At 36.4% G+C, this 19,927-nt stretch overlaps 1 protein-coding gene across 2 annotated transcripts in view; it reads right to left on the bottom strand.

Annotated features, from left to right (window-relative positions):
• The window catches only part of Syt7 (Synaptotagmin 7), a 260,026-nt gene that overhangs the window by 210,438 nt on the left and 29,661 nt on the right, over positions 1-19,927 (bottom strand). For both annotated transcript variants that reach the window (XM_066401742.1, XM_066401743.1), the window contains one exon: positions 5,790-5,891. The gene's annotated coding sequence lies outside the window, so the exon portion shown is untranslated. The remainder of the gene's footprint in view (positions 1-5,789; positions 5,892-19,927) is intronic.

Here is a 19,927-nt window from a genome sequence, read left to right as displayed (position 1 = left end):
AGGGTGCCCGCTTCTGCAGTTCACAAGAAACAGTTTTTGGTATTTTCACAAAGCTGTAAGACTAAGCCTTAACAGGTAACACATCATTGTAATCCGAAAAAAAGCTAAATTTAAAAAGAGGAAAACCCAAAATTATGTCCATGGAAAACCAAGCTATGTAGATAATTGCCGAAAATCGAAACGTCGGATTTCAAATATGACATTGCTACGTTGCTAAAGAGGAAAAGTTGCAGTGATGAAGTGTTATCATAATCAATCATTTTGAATTAATCCGAAAAATAAGCTGAAAAAGCGTATATAAACGTTTTTCCAAAATTTCTGTTTTTTCGAATATCTCTGAAACTAATCGAAATTTTTCAAATCTTCAAACAGGATATTCCCGAACTCCAAATTGCACAATTTTGCCTTGATTTAACCGACCTCGTATCTTTTATGGTTACCGAGATTCTGATGATTCAGCTCCAGAAACAGGCACTCTGTACAGAGTGGCACCAAAAAACAAAGATAAGGAAGGAATCAAAGGCATCATCTGCGCATACTCATACATTACATTCCGGCCTTTTTACTGTATAATTAGTTGATTATCAAACTAGATGCTAATGCGTCTGATTTTCATCCATTCGTATACTGAAACTTTTTTGAGCCTCCCTATATTTTTTAGGGCAAAAGTGGTATATTCTCGTATCTCCTGCAACTCCAAGGGGATATTTGTGGCATTGAAACTAATTAGTCACTTAATTAAATTTAAGCATATTTTATGGGGATAATGGCTGAGGTAATTTTCAGACACAATGGAATGCAGCTCGTAGTGAGAGTCTGCTTAAAATATGGGGGGTGGGGAAAGGATAGTATTTAGTTTCATTTATAATTATAGCTGCGGTTCTTTACCGAAATATTTATTAAGCAATATGAAACAATCTACATCAAGCGTCTGCCTGCAGCTGCTATTGTTGCACTAGATATGTTGCTGATTGCCTTTAAGTTGATTAAAATGTAAACAAAATCTAATAAAAACATTTTCTATGAAATTTTTCTAACTGCGGAGCTCTGGGCATAAAATCCTTCAGAATTTTTAATTTAATAACAAGTTCGCGAATTATTTTTATGCTCTAGGTGAATTGAAGGCACGTGCCGAACGTGGGAACTCCCCTCGCACCCTCAGGTCTTAAACAACTGACCTTAAAGCTGTTTAAAAAACATCAAATAAGACCGCAAAATAAGAGACATTTAGGGAAATATTCCAAAAAGTTTTTTAATTGCCTGCTAATAAATACACAAAAGGAGCCGTCAGACTTTCCAGAACTTTCTTATCAACATTTTCCTTTTCACTTTTGATCCTCTAAGCCTGTTCATCGAAAATGGCTCAATCTAGGAGTTATTGTCAGCTCCGCAGTCCATCCTTCCATTGTAGGATTTTCTTTGGGGAAGGAAATTTGGAATTAAATCTCTCTGCTTTCGGAGCATTTTTAAACCAGAGAATTGAGTTTTATCATTAGATGAAACCCAAATTTGCAGAAGGAAAACGCAAGAAAATTCCCAATTTTGTTGAAATCTCAATGTTTTCCCACGCGAGACGAGGAATGCAGATGCTGGAAAACGTTCTCTTAAAAAGTAAGTGACTGGGAAATTGGGCATTTTTTCCCTCATAGTCTTCATGAAGCGGGACGATATGAGTTCAGTGGCAGAAACAGAGTATTTTAAGGCATAAATTTTAGTTTAAACTCGAGGAAACACTTTCCCGAGTTCTCTTATCTCAACAAAGTTTCCAAACTAATTTCGAGATATCACAGTATATTATATTATCATTATCGGCCCCTTGAGGCCTTCCACTTCATCCCGGCACAATATTATCGACAAGATATTTTTCATAATTCACCTCAATGCCGAAACCTTTCGGAGTGAAAACGAGCACTTTCAGATATATTCGACATGGAGGTTTAGTAAAAAATGTGAGCTCTTCAGATGCAAATCCGAAGTTCATTTATTTGACTGAGCACATGCGAAAGGGGATTTTTCAGGATAGGGGGAAAATGTTAGCCAATTTAGCCTGTCTGGATTTTCCTGTTTTCCTCTGGATAAAGTTGTTTAAAGATTTACCGAAACATCATGTTTGGTGGAATTTTTTAGTAGATCAGACCCAAATTTCTTTTTTACTGACTTTCCAGTGAAGACATGTGAGTGTGGCAACATAATCAGGCAGTTTTTCCTGCAATGTAGACGGATACGCGAGTTTCGAATAAAAATTTCCGCCGGAGGTTTAGAAGAAACACTGAGAAGAGGCAGGTGGTAAAGCGTTCGATTAAAGAAAATTGGAAGGCACTTAGTGCTAAATGTCGGTGAAATCTCTCCCTTTGACTTCAATAAATCCAAATGAAAAGCTTTTAATTTCGAGTCGTTCCTGTCGATTTAGCAGGCGGCAAGGTAATGGATTAGTTGTCACCTTATCGCTTTCATGAGGAGAAGTGGTTAGAAAAACGGCGGCGCTGATGAAGACGCCCATCGCCCTCCCATGTGAGCCCCCAGAGACAATCTATTCCCGAGGCTCAGCCCTGCAAAGCATCAAAAATCGAAAACTTTCTCCGTAGTCCTAAGAAAACCCAAACCCCAATTGCAAATATTTTAGTTTTGGAGAGCTTCCGTGCATCCGTTCCCAGCGGTTGGATATTATTATTCCCGAAACTTTAATCTTTTGATCCCTTTATTTGCAATTCCTGAAGCTGAAGCTATTGCTGTTTCGGATTTATAGCGATATCTAAAGGAAATTTGTTGTTTGAAAAGCGAGACTCAAAAGCATCTTTGTTAATACTCCCTAATTATGAACTATCCCTCATCTTCCTGTCACGAGCAGGAATTTCAAGTCTTGAAAAGTTGGATTCGCAGTAAGACAAAAGCAGTTTCCATCATTCCTCATCGATGACTTTTCGAAACCCAATTAATGCGAGATTCCCCCGGAGGTAAATCGGATTATAACGAACCTAAAATGGAAGCAGTAGTTCATCAGCATCGTCGATCTATCCCTTTGATTAACATTATTTATAAAAGACGGTTGGAATTCGCCTGTGTCGGGAACACAACTATTATGCAGCTGGAGAAATTAATCACGTAACCGAGCGATTTCCGGCCTCAATTGGCAATACAGAACAAGTTAACCTTGGCCTACCAAAATGCCTTCTGTTTTAGGCCAAAAGAGAGATTTTCAGCAGAAATCACATTCTATTCCAAAAATAAACTTAATAAATATTAGATAAGGGTTTAGGGATTTTTGATTCGACCCTACTCATATGCTTATAAATATTCATTCACATGGTGTCCAATTAACCCACATTGCAAGAGCTCTTCTCCGGCTCTCACTAATTCATACATCCCAATGCATTTTCCGTAATAAACTTGCAGTAATTTTGGAGTGATTAGCTCTTCATGAACACATTGTGCACTAGAAACAAAGACATTTTAACCGGGTTATCTCCAATTTGCTTTGGATTAATGTGAGTCCACGGCTCGGAACAGTATTAATCTAGTTAAGCTTCCAATCAAACTTGGCAGAGCTTCAGTTTATGGACTCCTAAAATGTCTATCGATTATACAAGAACGGAAATAGGCCCGCTCTTGACAGGTCCCGATTGTAGGCTGATTTATCCTTAGTTTCGTTTCAATTGCATGAGAAGCCCCAGGGTGGAGCATACGCACCAGATAATGGAAGAATTTTGCAGGCTGAAATAACAAAAAAAAGAAATAATGCATGCGAGCGGTAAGAAAGGAGCGAGAAAATTGTGGAAGCTGCAAAAACTTAATGCGTCGCGAATTGGAAAACTCGTTTCCTCCATCGCTCTAGATAATAAAGCCATGGTGGTGTCCGTTTCTGAAGTTTAACCGCGGGGATATCAGTGACCACGTGAGGTCGTTTAAATTAGGATAAAGTTACGCATTATCCCCTTCAAAAGCGACTGAAATTTTGAAAACTCCTGCCCCTCGTTACTGTAAAGCGCAGCGCAACTTAGGCTTTTTTAACTGTAACAATTTTTTGAAGCTCGTAGAAAGACATTTAGGAGTCAGCGGATATTCTCCAGAGTGATCTAAAATAATACATAATAAAAATTGCAATTGTCGTGTATGCAGCTGTCCCGTGGATATTCTGACGAGTCGTCCGCGCCCTTGTCCTCGTTACTGTTGTTTCCACCGCCTGCAATGTTTGCGGCATTTCGCGTCGCGATGAAATAGTGTTACCTTGGTTTCGAAAAATCCCCTCATCCCCAAAGGCGCCTAATGAATCTAACTGCGAACCTACAGAGATACCTTCAGATCGTAGCTTTCTACCACTTGAAAGAAGGGATTCTGTTCAATCACTCAGGGACAGATCGGCAACAAAACCGATAAGGCTATGAATTGTTTTATCAGGGGCAATTAAAAATTTACACAAATATACAGGTTTCATTGTTGTTTTTTGACTGGAACTGGGAAAATGGAAAGCAACGCTTAACGATGCGCAAATTTGGGAAAATTCTTGATGTCGATGTAGAAAAGGTGATGGTAATATATCGGACATAAATTAGATATTAATTGAATTTTATACTTTAGAAAACAGATTATAACCTCCAGAATCTTCTGCACAGAGATTTAATCAGTCGTACGAAAGGAAACCCACGGGGAGATATTCAGCGCTGAGGGTAACTTTTCCCAAGAATAATAATCAACTTGGAAACCCCAGCACGAGAAGGTTGTTATTTAATTTTTCAGTAGGCTAAACAACGCACTAAAAGGTATTCAGCGCTGTAGGGAGTCTGCATTGAAACAAAAGAATTAATTTTAATTAGTTGTAATTACAGACAGCCTGAAAACTCAGCACGTGTACTTCTTTGTTTTAAATGGGAAGGTGCGTGCATGATATCTATTAGCCATGAATAGTACTTATACGAACTGTCCGTTTTATTATCGATCAAGGAATTAGACAATTTTTCCAGTATATGAATCCTATGAGAATTTTCAGAAAAAACTCAGGAGCTTTCTCACAAGATTAAGATTAAGAATTGCCACTCAAGTGATCTACAAACATTGACTACAAGAAAGGATACAAGACCTCCCTGTGAGAAGAGCACCTCCTTGTCCTAAAGTTCCCATGTACACATATGTCTCTTTCCTCAGAAAGCTCAAAGACATTCTCACGGGATTAGAGTCAAAAATTGCCACCCAAGACCTCCATGAACAGTGAGTACAAGAAAGGGGACAGGATCTCCCTGTGAGAGAAGCCTTACCCTACAATTCCCATGGACACATATGTCTCTTTTCATCGACGCTCATTGAAATTGAAACAGAAATTTAAAACAGTGCCGGAAAACTCGCCCAATTTTCACGGAAAACCGCTCAATTTCCATTCGCAAAACCCGGTATAACGGCAACACATATTTTGAATGGGAAATGATAAATATTTGCATTTCAAACTCCTCTTTCCGATTTTAACTAAATCGGGGCTTACAGATATATAAAGTTTGACACAGTTTCCAACGAAACGCTAAATAATTGACATGAGGAAAAACTGGGAAACGAGACAAAGTAGAAAATGACGAACTTTGCGGCTAAAGTTTGTTTTTTTAATGGATTTTTGTTTTTGCTAAACATGCGAGGGGAAGTGCTGCCAAGGAAGAAGATTAATTGCGCAGTTTTGAAGGTCCAATTCCCGCAAGCGGTAATTGGGCTCGGAAATTGGCTGGTTTAGTTAAAATACAATGGAAACTATTCCGCGGTGCAAAACTGTCTAAACACCAAAGACCCCTGCAGGAAACTTATCTACTTACCGTTTAAATTCCACTAAGTTTTCCGCTCCATTCCAGAGCGTCTAATCCTGATATACGTACTAATAATTAATTTCCACACCAAGTTAGGTCCCCCGGTATGAGCTGAAACAAGGAAACAATTTGTAGATGTGAGATATACACGCACAGACGATTAAAGCAGCACGTGCTAAAACCATGTCACTACAAGCAATCTGCTTTGCACGGGTATTGTCGAAATTAGGCGGAAAGTTGCTCAGCTCGTAGCGAAGCTCCATTACATATGCTCGGTTAGCTCGGTAACATATGTGAACTTTCTACTTTAGAACAGCTGCATTGTGGCAAAATATTAGGAAGTTTTCATCCCTCGGGCAAATCTAACTAATATAGCGCCAATACTCCCCTACTTTGATCACTCTTTGTAAGCATATTAGTAAATAACTTTTGGACGTGTCCAGCAACTCGCACTTTTGTATTCTCTAACCATTTTCCCCGTAAAAGCAAGCTCTATTGTATTTGAAAGTTCGCAAACAAAGCAGAGTGCACGCGAGTAGCTGGATATGCTTAATAATTATGCCCTTTGTTGCCGGTAACTTCCAGCAGGATCCCCGTATAGTTACAGTGAGAGAACAGAGCTTTGCTCTGTTATTTCACACTCTTTACCTAATTTAAATTGATCTCTTTCCAGCCTTGCGCTCGGGGTGGAAGTAAATCTGGCGTTATTGCGCACACATATGGCAGCGGGTTACATAACAAGGGAAGAATGTCAAAAAAAAACCAAAAACTCTTAACGTACGAGGGTGAAATGATGCGCACGAACCGTAGACGAAGACGGCAGTCACTCAAGCATTATTTCTCGCGAGTTATGCCGTGCGGCTCTAAACTGTCTCGCCTTCTCCTGTTAACTTTTTAACAAATTATTATTTTTAAAAAAATCAACAGTAGCATTAAATAGGACAAAGTACTATCTTTTATCATTTGTTTATTTTTTTTACATACATTACCGGTAACTCAAACTGATCGATTTTTTTTAATTGAAACATGGGACGAGTGACACCTCAAAGTAAAAGACTTTCAAAACTACATTCAACGGTCTATTAAGATCAGAAATCTATCGATTAGTTTTCGAGAAAAACAACACATTTGGTAAAAAATGCAATACAAACTCAGTTAAATGGTATGTAAACGATGAAAGAACTGGTTTGTCGATAGGAAATTGGTATGTTTTCGATGTTGTGCTCATAAACAATCTTTGGTCTGAGCAAAAAAATGAATAAATAAATAAAAACTAAACACTGTTTGTGAGTACAAAATCGAAAACCTACCTGTTTCCTATCAACAAACAAGTTTTTTACATATTATTTAACTGAGTTAATACATTTTATTACCAAACTGAGGTATTGCATTTTCTACCAAATTTATAGTTGTTTTCGTCAAAAACTAATCAATATATTTTAATCGCAATACACCATTGAACGTAGTTTTGAAAAATCTTCAATTTGAGGTGTCACTTGACCTATGTTTCAGTTTAAAGAAATCGGCAATTTTGTACTACCTATGACATAAAAAACATGTGTTAAAAATAAACAAATCCCAAAAGATAGCATTTTTTGTCCTATTTAATGCTGCTTTTGAATTTTAAAGAAATGATAGTTACTGGAAAAGTTAACAGGGAGGTACAATTTAGAGTCGCACGGTATACACTTATGTCATTTCATGATATTTTTCTCAACATTATTATGGAAATTAACATCTTTTTGCTATTTTTGATGCACGTGGGACGACATATGTATGTCACCTACTTGACTAGTAAAATGCCATATTACCCCATAATAATTATTTTAGCTAGAGTGGCTCATTGTGCTTTGCCCATCAGTCATTTCTCCTTCCTAACACACGCGTGTGTTAGCATTTGTTCGCGCGACTAACATCTGCGTTTGTTATATGCGTTTTTACAGGCAATCGTAGGGAAAGTAATATATCACTGCAAAGGCAATTTATCATGCTTTCATCAAGAATGTTTCATTGAAAAATACCTTAACCAGCTTTGAATGTATAGTCACGCTTTCTCTGATGTGGATTTAATTAGGATTGAATTTACGTGCATACTAACTGATGGCTTTAATACCATTATTTATTACAACTTACTCAATGTGCTATATATTCACGCTACTGAAAGATTATGAAAAGTCCAGTATGTAAACAGCAAGAATATCAACAAAACTCTCTTGAAATTCTTAATAATAATGTGAGTTACGAATCGCTGCCAAATGGGTCCAATAATAGCTATCAAGAAAAGAGCAACAGACTAGTTTCTAGCTTCAAGGACATAGGTAGGTTTCTTGTCCAGAAATCGCCATTGTCAAAAAGACAAGCGTCTTCTTGACAATGGTGAATCTTGTTGAAAAACGTTGCTCTAGATGTATAGATAATTTAAAGTATATAAATGATGCTCAATGGAAGTCTCTTTCGCTAGTAATAACGCGACTACCTGCAAATTTGAACCAAAATGTTCCAAAAGTTTTTCCAAATTTTTTCGCATACTATAAAACTTAACATAGAATTACTTTTACCGAATTGTAGCTAAGTCCTACATCTTCCTAAATTATATATCTGTAGTACAGTGATTCGATTCAAAAGCTCCTGGACTAAATACCAATAATTCTTTAAGGAAAATATCGAAGGAATGAAAATTTCGAAAAATCGATTATTCCTGGGCCGCAGCCAGTTGAAGATATTTTGTAGATGAGGGTATTGGCTTTATTATGAGCTTGGCCTTAATTGACACAGGTACCTTATATTTCCCCTGCAAATTCCCCAAACTGTTAGAAGCGAATGTTATTTGTGAAACGAGCGCCGCGTTCTGATCTCCAAATGACCTATAAACAGGCGAAAACTTACTCAAATCTAATGTTGCTTTTGTCCTATTTACGCTCTGAAACACGTATTTGCTAATCTGGAACTCGCTTCCACAAAACATTTCCTATGAGCTTAAAGCACACAAATGGGGTTAAAAAATTACGCCTCGCGAAAGTTTTTATCTCCAACACAAACGAAGTTACGAGCCCCTTAAGTTGAGCCAAGATTTCACATTTTTTGCATGTTATGCAATGCTGGGTTTCTGAGAATGACTAAGTACTTGATTTCTCTTTTTTTCGATATTTAGACTTACATGGAAATTCGCTCCCTTTCAGAGTTAAAACAAATTGATCTTGTCGCACTCCTACCACTGCAAACAGCCAGGATTAAAATCCTTCGCCGGCAGTTTGCTGGGCCGACGTTAAATAATGCTCTATACAAAGTTATATTAAACCAGCCGTAGAAGATGAAACTTGCAATAAAAGGCTTTTAAAAAGTTGATAAATTCGCCTTCATTATTTGTTTCCTTCGGTTGTCCGGAGCTTTGTTCTCTGCCGGGCTTTATTACGCAGTGAAAAAAATTATCTGTGGATAAATTTACAGGGTGGAGGGTGTAGGATCCAGATTTAATAATATTAATCTGGGATCCAGAGGGCAGTTTGGAAAAATTTGTAAAATCTTGTAAATCGCAATTTGTAAAATTGGAATACAGCTAAAAGTTCATACCGCAACTCACTGTCTAAACCAACCTGACAAGAGAATTTAAAATCTACATTTTGAATAATTCGGAAATTGAATTAAACCACAGTAAAAACTTAATTAAAACTATTAAATTCAAGCTTTTGACATATTAAATGTGTAGTTTTGGATTTCCGAACTAAACCCTTCATCCAAAAAATAAACTTCACTGAACCGTGGAACCTGTACCATTATTCAAGTCTTTTCATTAACAGAACTTTGCTAATTTCCCTTTGTCTATGCAGTCCGAATTTTAACTCGCATTTGACAGCCCAAATCGAATTAAACCCATCGAATTTATTTTTGTTTATGAGAAAAATTGCGTTGTTCCCATTTTAAGTCCTTTTCACTCCCAATTATCCCAACAATTCAATAATATAAATTGTTAGGGCTTTAATGCATATAAATAATTTACATTTACAATATGAACTGAATTAGCGTGTGGTGTACGACATTGAATAAATTTAAAAATATTTGCATTAATTCGGTTTCCATGTCAATCGAGGACATTTCCCACTTACGCTAATGGAATTGAGGCTTCTCTTGGGGATTGGGTTATTGCTATTGGAGCTATGATCGTTACGTAACAAGCTACTGACTGTAACAACATTATTCTACGTACAACTCCACCTGAACTAACCTAATTTCATATGAATATATTCCATGAAGTAGCAAGTAGGCCACATTCGCCTTTTTGTCAAGATAAATGTTAAGCTATTTTTCAAGGGTTTAATATTCAGCTTACGTGTCGTATAGGCGAGAAAATAAAGGGAAAATGCAGGGCATGTCGAGAATATAATAGCGCAAGATGTCTCAGAAGCATCAAAAGCCCAAGGGTTTCACATACATCTATAAAACTATTTCGCTACATCAAATATTCGGACCCATAAAATGGCATATTTTAATTCTGCTCACTTAACTCAAAATCGTTTTGGTTCGGCGGGTGTATGCACGAAATGACCCTCTCAGTTTCTTTTAGTGCGCAATGATCCATTTCGATAAAATTCCTCTCCAAAGGGAGGCTCGATTCCATTAGCTAAGTGGATAATTATAATAATATTTGCTAGCTTCACATCCGTCTTTAACGTTTTATAGGTCTCAGTTTAATTGGTGTTGGTATTAAGCTTTTTTGCCAGTAAATTTACTAATTAACCTTTGCGTGCTATAGAGTTTTGCAAGTTGGATGTCTGAGCATTGCAATCCCTGTAAAATTCCTACGACCCTGTAAAAAATCTTTTTTCGGCTTTAATACTGATTATTTTCAAAAATCAGAAGCGTGAAAGTTTTTGAAAATAATAAATAATAATACCCTAACAAATAAAAATTTAATTTAACATTTCCAATTTTTTTGGTGTTTATCCAATTTTATATATATTTTTTTTTGTTTGGTTTAGAAACGTCTCATACGTAAACAAGGGTGGCTTCATACTTGTGTGTGAAGCATAATTCTCGAACAGAATAAATACGGAATTATTGTATATATTTTTAGTTCAAAAGGCACAATTTAGAGCTTTAGCTTTTTGCTATAATTCTTACACCGATATTTAATAGTTTCTAAAATCCAGAGCTTGCAAAATTACTTCAAGAAATAAGGGATGTCCCATAACTAATGCTACATAGCTGAACCACATATTCCTCATTTATTAATATTAAGATTTACCCTAATTTCCCTATATTCATAAGTTAATAATAACCAAACTATGAAGTGCCAAAATTTAAATTATAGGAAGGCAAAATTTATGGTACAGTTGTATACCATGAATTATGGAATACTCTGTATAGCAAAACATTGCAAACTTAATCACTTCAGACCCACCCCTGAAAGATGAACGTCAGAGATGTGACGCTCCACTTGATTGAAACTAAGCAGAAACACTTTACTCCCCCTTTAGCAATCCTCTTTCTTCTCAAACACTCATCAAATCCTTCCTCAGTAACTAAATAGCCCTCAATTGAAACTGCATCACTTCCGTCTTTACTCGATTAAAACTTTCCAAGGCGCTGGAATATTTCACAAAATAAGGCATATTCCAATTTCCTCGAAACTCGCTCATCTTAAAAAGTTGCTGGGCGCCTGTTTTAGTTGGGGAAAATTATTCGAAATAGTTTTCTCATAAAACGCGCTATGAAATTTAAACACCCACTAGCGCAGCTCATATTATGGTGAAATCATAAAGTTTTCAGTTATATCGTTTCTCCTATATATTTTCTCGTCCTACTATCAAACGGTTGCGTGTTGTACAATCTGAATGATTTAGCAGGTGGAAAATTGCTTTTCCACGAAATTGCCCAGCCAATACGCACCTTCCTTGGAGACCACATGTATCTTCAAAATATGGTGCGGGATTTTTCCCTGTCTGAATAATATTATGCGGAAAATAGCATGCGGATGTTTAAAAATAAATCCTACATGATGTCCCTCCATGGTGCATCGATCCTTTGGCAGCATATTAAAATGTAGCCCTCAGGTCGATAGGGAAATATTTTAAAATTTCTCTTTTCTAGAATATAGGAAAAAATACAATTATAACTTTCGTGGGGAATTTTTGCTCCAAATGCCTATATTATGTATGAATCTAAATTATGCCTGCTTTCAGGGATTCTGCAGCTGGGGTTGTTTGATTTGAATGATTCAGTAGTGCCAAATTGCTTTGCGTACTCATGTGAAGCTGCGCTCGGAATTTTTGATTTCAGCCGATCTGACGATGTTACTGCTAATATTACGAAACACTTTCAAGTTAATTTTTGATCAAACGAATCTAGTCTCCTTCTTGGTAAGCCAAAAAAGTCTGAATGAAATATTTCTCTTTGATACGAAGAATATTTTAATATTCTTGACAATCTGGAGAAAAAGGTGTGTTCTCGATTAATAATTTAATATTTTTCATTTATATTCTTGACATTCTGGTGAATGTTACTTTTACTGAATATCTCAATATTTTATACTAAATCGATTGATTTTTCCCAAATACTTGGAAGAAGATAGTCCCTTTCTTAAGAACTTTTATAAGGCTTTCCAGTTTGCTTTCGTTAAACCATCTAAATGCAACTCCACAGCTCCAATAACCCTTACTTGTGTATGAAGTGTTATTTCTACAACATGTAGAAAGAAAAATGAACAATCCACCTCAAAGGAATAGAACATATTTAAAATTTCAATACTTTTTTAACAATATGGAAAAGCTATGGAAATAAAGGACAAGTGTAGTTTCGAGTAACAACATCAATCAGTTCAAGTAAGTTAAATAGCTTCTCCTGACATTCTGGTGGAGGTTTATTATACCGCAAATTATAATCAAATTTATACTAAATAGATTAATTTCCCCCCGAAAAAAGCGAAATGCTTTTCTTAAGAGCTTTTATAAATCTTTCCGGTTTACTTCCCTTAAAACCATCGTAAAAAATCCAACCTTCTGAAGTTTATTATACAAATCCGTGGAAATCACTCACACAAAAACCAGGCTACTACAACACAAAGCACTTCCAAGCGTCCCTGTGGACCAAAAAAAACACAACCTGGCATTAAAAATAAACATTTTCCATTTTAATACAAAAAATACCCATTATAATACAAAATATACATATCATTAAAAATGATTCAGTCCGCCTTCGTTGTAGGCTTAAAATGACACATCAAACCTCGTAAAATTTCTGACTAATTCTTCCTTAGTTTATACCTCACGGGATATGAGAGTTGATTAAAAAATAATGGGGTTATGAACGATACGTGCAAACGAGATTGAAATTAATAGAGCCTTGCTTGTAAACCGCAATTAATCAGCACAACGATAAATTACTATAGATCCATTTCGTAAAAGTAAGACCCATTTATCAAAGGGGGGTGTGAAAACAAACGGATAACCTTTCTAGCTTTGAAAGTAGCGCAAGAAACTCAGCCCTTTTTGGGAGGTTCTTATGCCCTGCCTAAAAGGGTTTGCAACTAAAAGTACAGATGCTCTGGAAAGAGAGAAAGAGATAAAAAATTCGTAATGGCATGTACCAAAAAGAGCTTAAGAGGAGATTGCGAACTCGAGCCTAAAACGCAATGTTTTGGAGTTAAGAGGTGGATAATTGTATTAAATCTCCTATAAAGTGGCACAAAAAACAATCCTTTAAGTCCTTTGTAAGTAGAACTATGCCGGCATAATGATATATTCTTGCATAACTACTTTGCCTCACCAATTCCAGCAAAGCTGGTAGTACAAGGAAGATTGTTTTTTGCGTAACCTTAATTTATGTAGTCTTCTGTTTCCCTTTTTAAGCGAAATTAAATTCAGCAAGAAGCAAGAAAAAGTTGGGCCTCTTCAGACCAGTTTTTATCTTCTTTATGGAAATACAATTATCCAAATTACACGGAGATCTTTATTATTATCTCTACCGCAATAAAATTCTTGTTTCATGCTGATCCTGGAAAAAAATATGGTACCATTCATCAGGAAGCAGCTTAACGTCCTTTTAATTCATAATTTTTCTTTCCATTATCTTCCCTGTCACCCTTATATTTCTCAATAAATTCCTGGAGCGTTTGAAGCCAACCAAGGGAAAACATTTCTTTATGTGCCTGCCATGCTTACCTGGCTGTGAGCCTTCTTTTTTAGTTCTTTTCATGTGGATGTCAGCATATATGAAATGCGAAGGAATAAAGATGTAAAAAGTTTTACATCGCATAAAACAATAAATCAACCGCAGCGGTTCGCAGTGAAAAACCACTGACAGGATCATCATAAATGCCTTTTTACATGCGAAATAGAAATAAAACTTTCCTTGTTTTTTTTATTGTGTTTCCAAACTTGGAACCATAAAAGGTCCCATTTCTTGATGCAGGACAACGAAATTTTTTTGCCGACTGAGTAAATAAGTACCCAAAGAAGGGAAGTGGATCAATTGACCGGCAAGTGCTTCATTTATTAACGAGGAATCTCCCTGCAGCCTCCATAATTTATATTAATTATTTAATTGGGGCGTTTCCTGTCAATTTATATTTAATGTTCCAGCAGTTATTTCCAGATTTAATAAAAGGCTTCAGCGTAAGGGAAAATAAGTATACGTCAAAATGGTTAAAATTGGCAATTTTCTGTTGCAATAAGTAAGCAAAATTTAAAACACAAAATGGTAAACAAAGCGTGGATTCAACTTTCTCCCACTTCTCCTGGAACTTTTGGCATTAGGGAGTTTCCATCAGATTCGTGAATTGGAGCGATAATTAATACAATAGAATAACAGAAGTCAAAGCCCATGACTAGTTGAAATCATTTGCATAGAAACGAAGGCAGCCAGTCATTATGCTGAACTAGAAACCTAATGCTATTTGCTGAACTTTCAAATTTCAATAGGACACAATTAAGTCAATCAATTACCATCGCAAAGGAAAATAACTCGTCCTTGTAAGACAAACTGGAACAATTTGCCTTCCATGTTAACAAAAGGCCTAAATCCAAATAATGTAACCCCTATTGTAGGGGCTGCTTCACATAATTGGATCCAAAAAAAGGTTGAAAGCCCACTAAAGTATTAACAGCCCTTAGGTTTAACGAATTAAAAAGAATGGGGTAAGCCTTTTTTCCCTAAAGGTTTTGAGGAGGATTTGCATACATTTGCTTCTCCAATTTCACATGATATGCGCATTACTGAAGGGTTAGCTTCTGCCCTTTTTTAATAAAAAAAACCCTGAGTTTTTTGGTATATTTAGATCTAAGCTGTTTCATAAACAACATCAAAGTTTATCGGTCATGCGAATTTAATTTCAAAAACATGTTTTTCACACAGCTATCAGGGTTTAAGGCTACTGCCAGGTATACCTTTTTTTTATCTAGAATGTTAAACAGAATGAAATTTATAAGGGGTACAAATAGGTTTCCCCTGTTTGACATCAAAAATTAGGAATTTATTGTGAAAGAATGGCGCATTATGTTTTATAAAAAAGTATTATATAAATAAAGTATTGTCCATTGCTAGCCATTACTTTTTTCCATCTTTCTGGTAGCATTCGAATACCACATCGGAAAAACTCTTCATCTTTTGAGGTTATCCAGGAATCGACCCAATCTTTGGTATCTTCATATGATGTAAAGCGTTGCTTAGACAGAGCATGTGCCATTGACTGGAATAAATGATAGTCAAATGGAGCAAGGTCTGGTGAATATGGCGGGTGGGGTAGGACTTCCCAATTACGTGTTTCCAAATAGGTTTTGACCGGCACCGCAACATGCGGACGAGCATTATCACGTAGGAGAATAATTTTTTTGTGTATAAAGTAGTAATGAGCGCATTTTTCTTTGAATTCACGGCTCAATCTCATTAATTGTGTTCGGTAGAGAGTTCCATTAATGGCTGTGTTCGGTCTCCAATAATACTTCCAATTCCGTATCTTCGTATATTTTAGGTCTTCCACGTCAAATTGACCGTTTTTAAATTTGTGAAATCACTCGCGACAACTTCTCTCACTTAAAGCAGCCTCACCATATGCACCTCAGCTGCAGATTTCTTCAAATTAAAGAAGTAAATTAAAAGTTCCCGCAAATGACGCTTATTCGGCGCAAAACTTGACTATTAAACGAAACAAATTATGTGATGCTGATAAGGAGTCCCTAATATTTCAAGTTTCTGTTGTTACTAGATGACCAAACTTACGATAATACGTTTTACATCTGACAATTTCAAAATAATCTTCTGGTGGAGCCATGTTTTGTTAAACGGCAGAAACTTATTTGTACACCTTATATATTAGTAGAGCTACTGGAGCTGCGAGAACAAAAATTAGAGCCCTCTTAACTAGCTAAGAGAGTTTCAAGTGGCGTTCTCTATTAGCTACAATAAAACCGACAGCACTACCTTGTTTGTCACATTTGAAAACTCCCGTATACCAAATTTCAGTTCCATAGCTCGAAGGACTGCGAAAATATGAAGTAAAATTTAAAATAAAATTTAAACTTTAACACCCTGTATCTTCGTTAATATTAATTTTCGAAACACAACAATTGCGCTGGATGTTAATATTTTTATGGCAAGAATTTGCCGTTGCTCTTTGTCCAATTTCTTTTGGGACACCCTATTGTACATGGTGGTACCATCTAGTCCCATTTCGAGTAAGTTACTTGGTTCTTTCCAGACATTGTGGCGAATGTTTTCTTCAGAATATTCAGCCATTAGAATGGTCTATTATGAAGTTCCACGTAGTTATCCAATATCGCACAATCCATTCAACCTTTCTGCAGAGTTCTGTCCAACTTCATTCCTTTTCTTCTGATTATGAAAAAAAAACGCATAATAGATTAATTGATATAATCAAGTTCTAAGTTGGCGGCTACGACTTCGACAAATAGCGGAATTTTCGCTTCACTTTACATTCGAATTTTAGAAGAATAATGCGCGGTCATTAATGAGAACTTATTAAAGCACGAAATCGCCTTCAAATATCATTATCAACGTTGTCTTTATACCCAGTCTTTCAGTCCCGAACATTCAGAAGTAATTGGTTTCAAAGGCGTTTACATTAAAACGCCGCTCTTGTTTCTGTTTGCTGAAAATAACCCACCAGAAAAATTCATAATTTCTTTAATTAAAATGGCTGTGTGCTTAGCTGCCAAACTTTACAACTTTCGCAGCCATCGACGTCCTCGGCATTCCAACCTAATTTAAATTCTTGTTTAGTTAGTATGAAATTTTAACGGGTGTTTAAAAAACACGAGAAACTTTTTCAGCCATCCTGTTTTAATTAAGGTTAAGGTTCACTACAATTTTCCTCCTTTCGTTACAACCTGCTTCTATTTACATTACCAACTCTAAATAGCCTTTGAGAGACAGCCATTTTTAATTGAATGCATTCCTTAATGCTGATAAAATTATTTGGAAGCACTGCACGATTTTAACGACCAGACGTTAACTTGGATAAACCCTCATTCCGTTAGAAAAAGAGGAGTATTGCCGTTTATTCTGAGTCAGCAATGGAAGCGCGAGGCCAGAAAAATGCCTTATTTAACAGTTATTGATTCAACAAACCAACATGAAACGTTCTTCAGTGGAAACAAAAGAAACAAAATGACACAACCCGATTGAACATTTTTACGACAAAAGTTCGTTGCATTAAATGGTCCCCACGTTGCTCATATTCTGGGCATCAGATTCGAGCACTCTCCCATCGAATTTCAATTTAACAATAAATTAAATGTGCTCTGGAGCAGACTTTTGTAAGCATACAATACGACTAGACTGTTTCGAAACTTTTATTAAAGCTGCGCTGGAAGAGGTTGTGTGTTTTGGGGATTTTCGTAATGCAGTGGTAAATCGACCCACACAGGTTTGGGGCGTAAAACGAGCTGCGCTTTGTTGGTCACTTGGGCAAGAGGGCACTATAGATTTATGAAAACAAAACTAATTTTCTTATAAGTCAAAGTTTGAGCCCTAGTCAGGATTCTTAACCACTCTGGCAAACTCTTGAAATCCGACATCGGAAGTGCCTATTATGTCGAGCTCTCCGTTGAATATCGGAAAAAGTCCTCGATAGTAAGGAAAGTTGATTGCACTTTCGGTGAAGAACTCCCGTACCTAACAGCAGTTTAAATAGGGAAACACTGAATTCTCTTAATGTCAAGAGATAGAGTTACTAAACTGGATGTAAAGTAATAATGGCACTACAAAAGAAGTGCTATATCGGGAAAGTTTCTCGATTTCCTTTTGAAATTGAGCAATCCCAGATTTCGCATAAACACCCCTTCTTTCCAGGCCCTTTGTGCAAACCCATCAGTTTAATTCCACGCTCCAGCATAATGGCGCCCTGGAACGTGCACTATTCCACCTCTAGGAAATTTAACAGCGTTTTTCTTTGCATTCCATTGCTGAACATGGCCCGCAATGCAATTATAGCTTTATAAGATGTATGTGCTAAAAATGCGCGGTCGATTCAAACAAGGTAAAAATATCCATTTTGTTCCCTGTACAAGAAGTCAGAAGAGCAAAACGAAATGAACCTTTTTACTTTTTCAACAGCTCCTGACCTGCAATATGTTAGATTGGTTTCTTTTTTGCCGAGAAGCCATTACCTAAAGTGGATTTCCACCATTTTCTAGGTCGCAACGAGGCTCTTATGAGGATAATTTGCCCATGATAACCACTTGTTGCAGTTGCAATAGGGCACTAAGTCACGGTAACCGGACACTTTTCAGGCCGGCTGGCGAAATTTCGTTAAAGTCGCAGAAATGTTACAATTTCACACCTTATGAGCCCGTAAATAATATGCCAGTGACTTTAAGCCCATTATCTAAGTCCACGATAAAATAAAATATCAACTTGTTTGTACACTTAATAACCATAAATTAAGTTTTTCTCTGCGTTAATAATTTCAGAAAGTTGCCCATTTTTGGAACAGGGCCAAATACATGTTTTAATTCCTGCTGCTGGAAGTAATGGTTGTAAACTGCAGTTGTATGAAATCATCTTTTTGAGAACGAGGGAAGCCAAAATAATTGCTTTCTAAGTTCGTTTTTAAGACAACGAATAGCTAGAGTTTGAAAAATAATTGTGTTTATTCGGAATTTACTGCAGTTACAAAAGCTAAAAGAGAGTGATAGGGGCTTTAGTAGGTACTACCTAGTTTCAAACTTTTTAAGGACATTTCACTAAAATTAGTTACTAAAATTTTAAAGAGTTTCTTGATAATATGGCGGATGGTAAATCTCACAATTCAAAACATAATGCCTCAACAGCTGGCGCAATCTTTTAGCGTATCAAGCAAACTAAATTTTAAGGGGACTTAAAATCTAGACAGTGTGGCGAATGAATATTATACATGCAATTTTGACTGTGTCTATTTTTGACTAAATTTTTACTATTGATCGAATTTCTCAGTGAGGGTTTATTTTCCACATTTTTTCCTGAAAGAATAGGCCCCGCAAACCTTCAAGTTTCTATATAAAAAGAAAAACTCTGCCTAATAGTATTGTCACATAAGGCGCTTTAAAACGACAAAATCCCAATCCCTACTCGATCAAAAGTTTAGTATTTTCTTTAAAAATACACATCTGAAATGTTTCTGCGCCTCTCCAAGAAATCTTGACCTGAACAGATTTAATTTCCCATGACGCTCGTAAAAGGACAACAAAAGGGTGACACTTTTGTGGGGGTTCAAGTGTCTGACTCGATTTACTGGTGCACTCCGAAGGTTCGCAACCCTTTTCATTGCAGATATAATAAAACTGTTCTAAGCTTTGTCTTATGTGCAGGAGTTTTCTTTGAAGTCTCTTAATATGGTGTTAAATTGAATTCCGCGACAAACTGCGTTCTTTCAAGAGGAAAGAAAGGTATTCATTCCAACCGCATTCCCTTATGTTAGTTCTATGCAGAAACTCAAACATTTCCCTCAAAACATCGTGCAAAAGTAAATTTTCCAGCAACGAAAATAAAACTAACTGTCTAAATTTCATTTCGAAAACGATATGACATGCAGATGAAATCTCCAACTTTCAGCTCGAATTTATCTAAAAGATTTATGTCTAGGAATTTCAGCAGCTTTCAGGGCCCTTCAGTGAAGTTATAGTTTGTTTAGAATTCATGTTGAATTTAATAAAAGT

This window comes from Euwallacea similis, chromosome 23 (genome assembly GCF_039881205.1).
Source record: "Euwallacea similis isolate ESF13 chromosome 23, ESF131.1, whole genome shotgun sequence".
NCBI classification, from domain to species: domain Eukaryota; kingdom Metazoa; phylum Arthropoda; class Insecta; order Coleoptera; family Curculionidae; genus Euwallacea; species Euwallacea similis.
The sequence above is the reverse complement of the archived record's forward strand: the minus strand, read 5'-3'. Positions and strand labels throughout refer to the sequence as shown.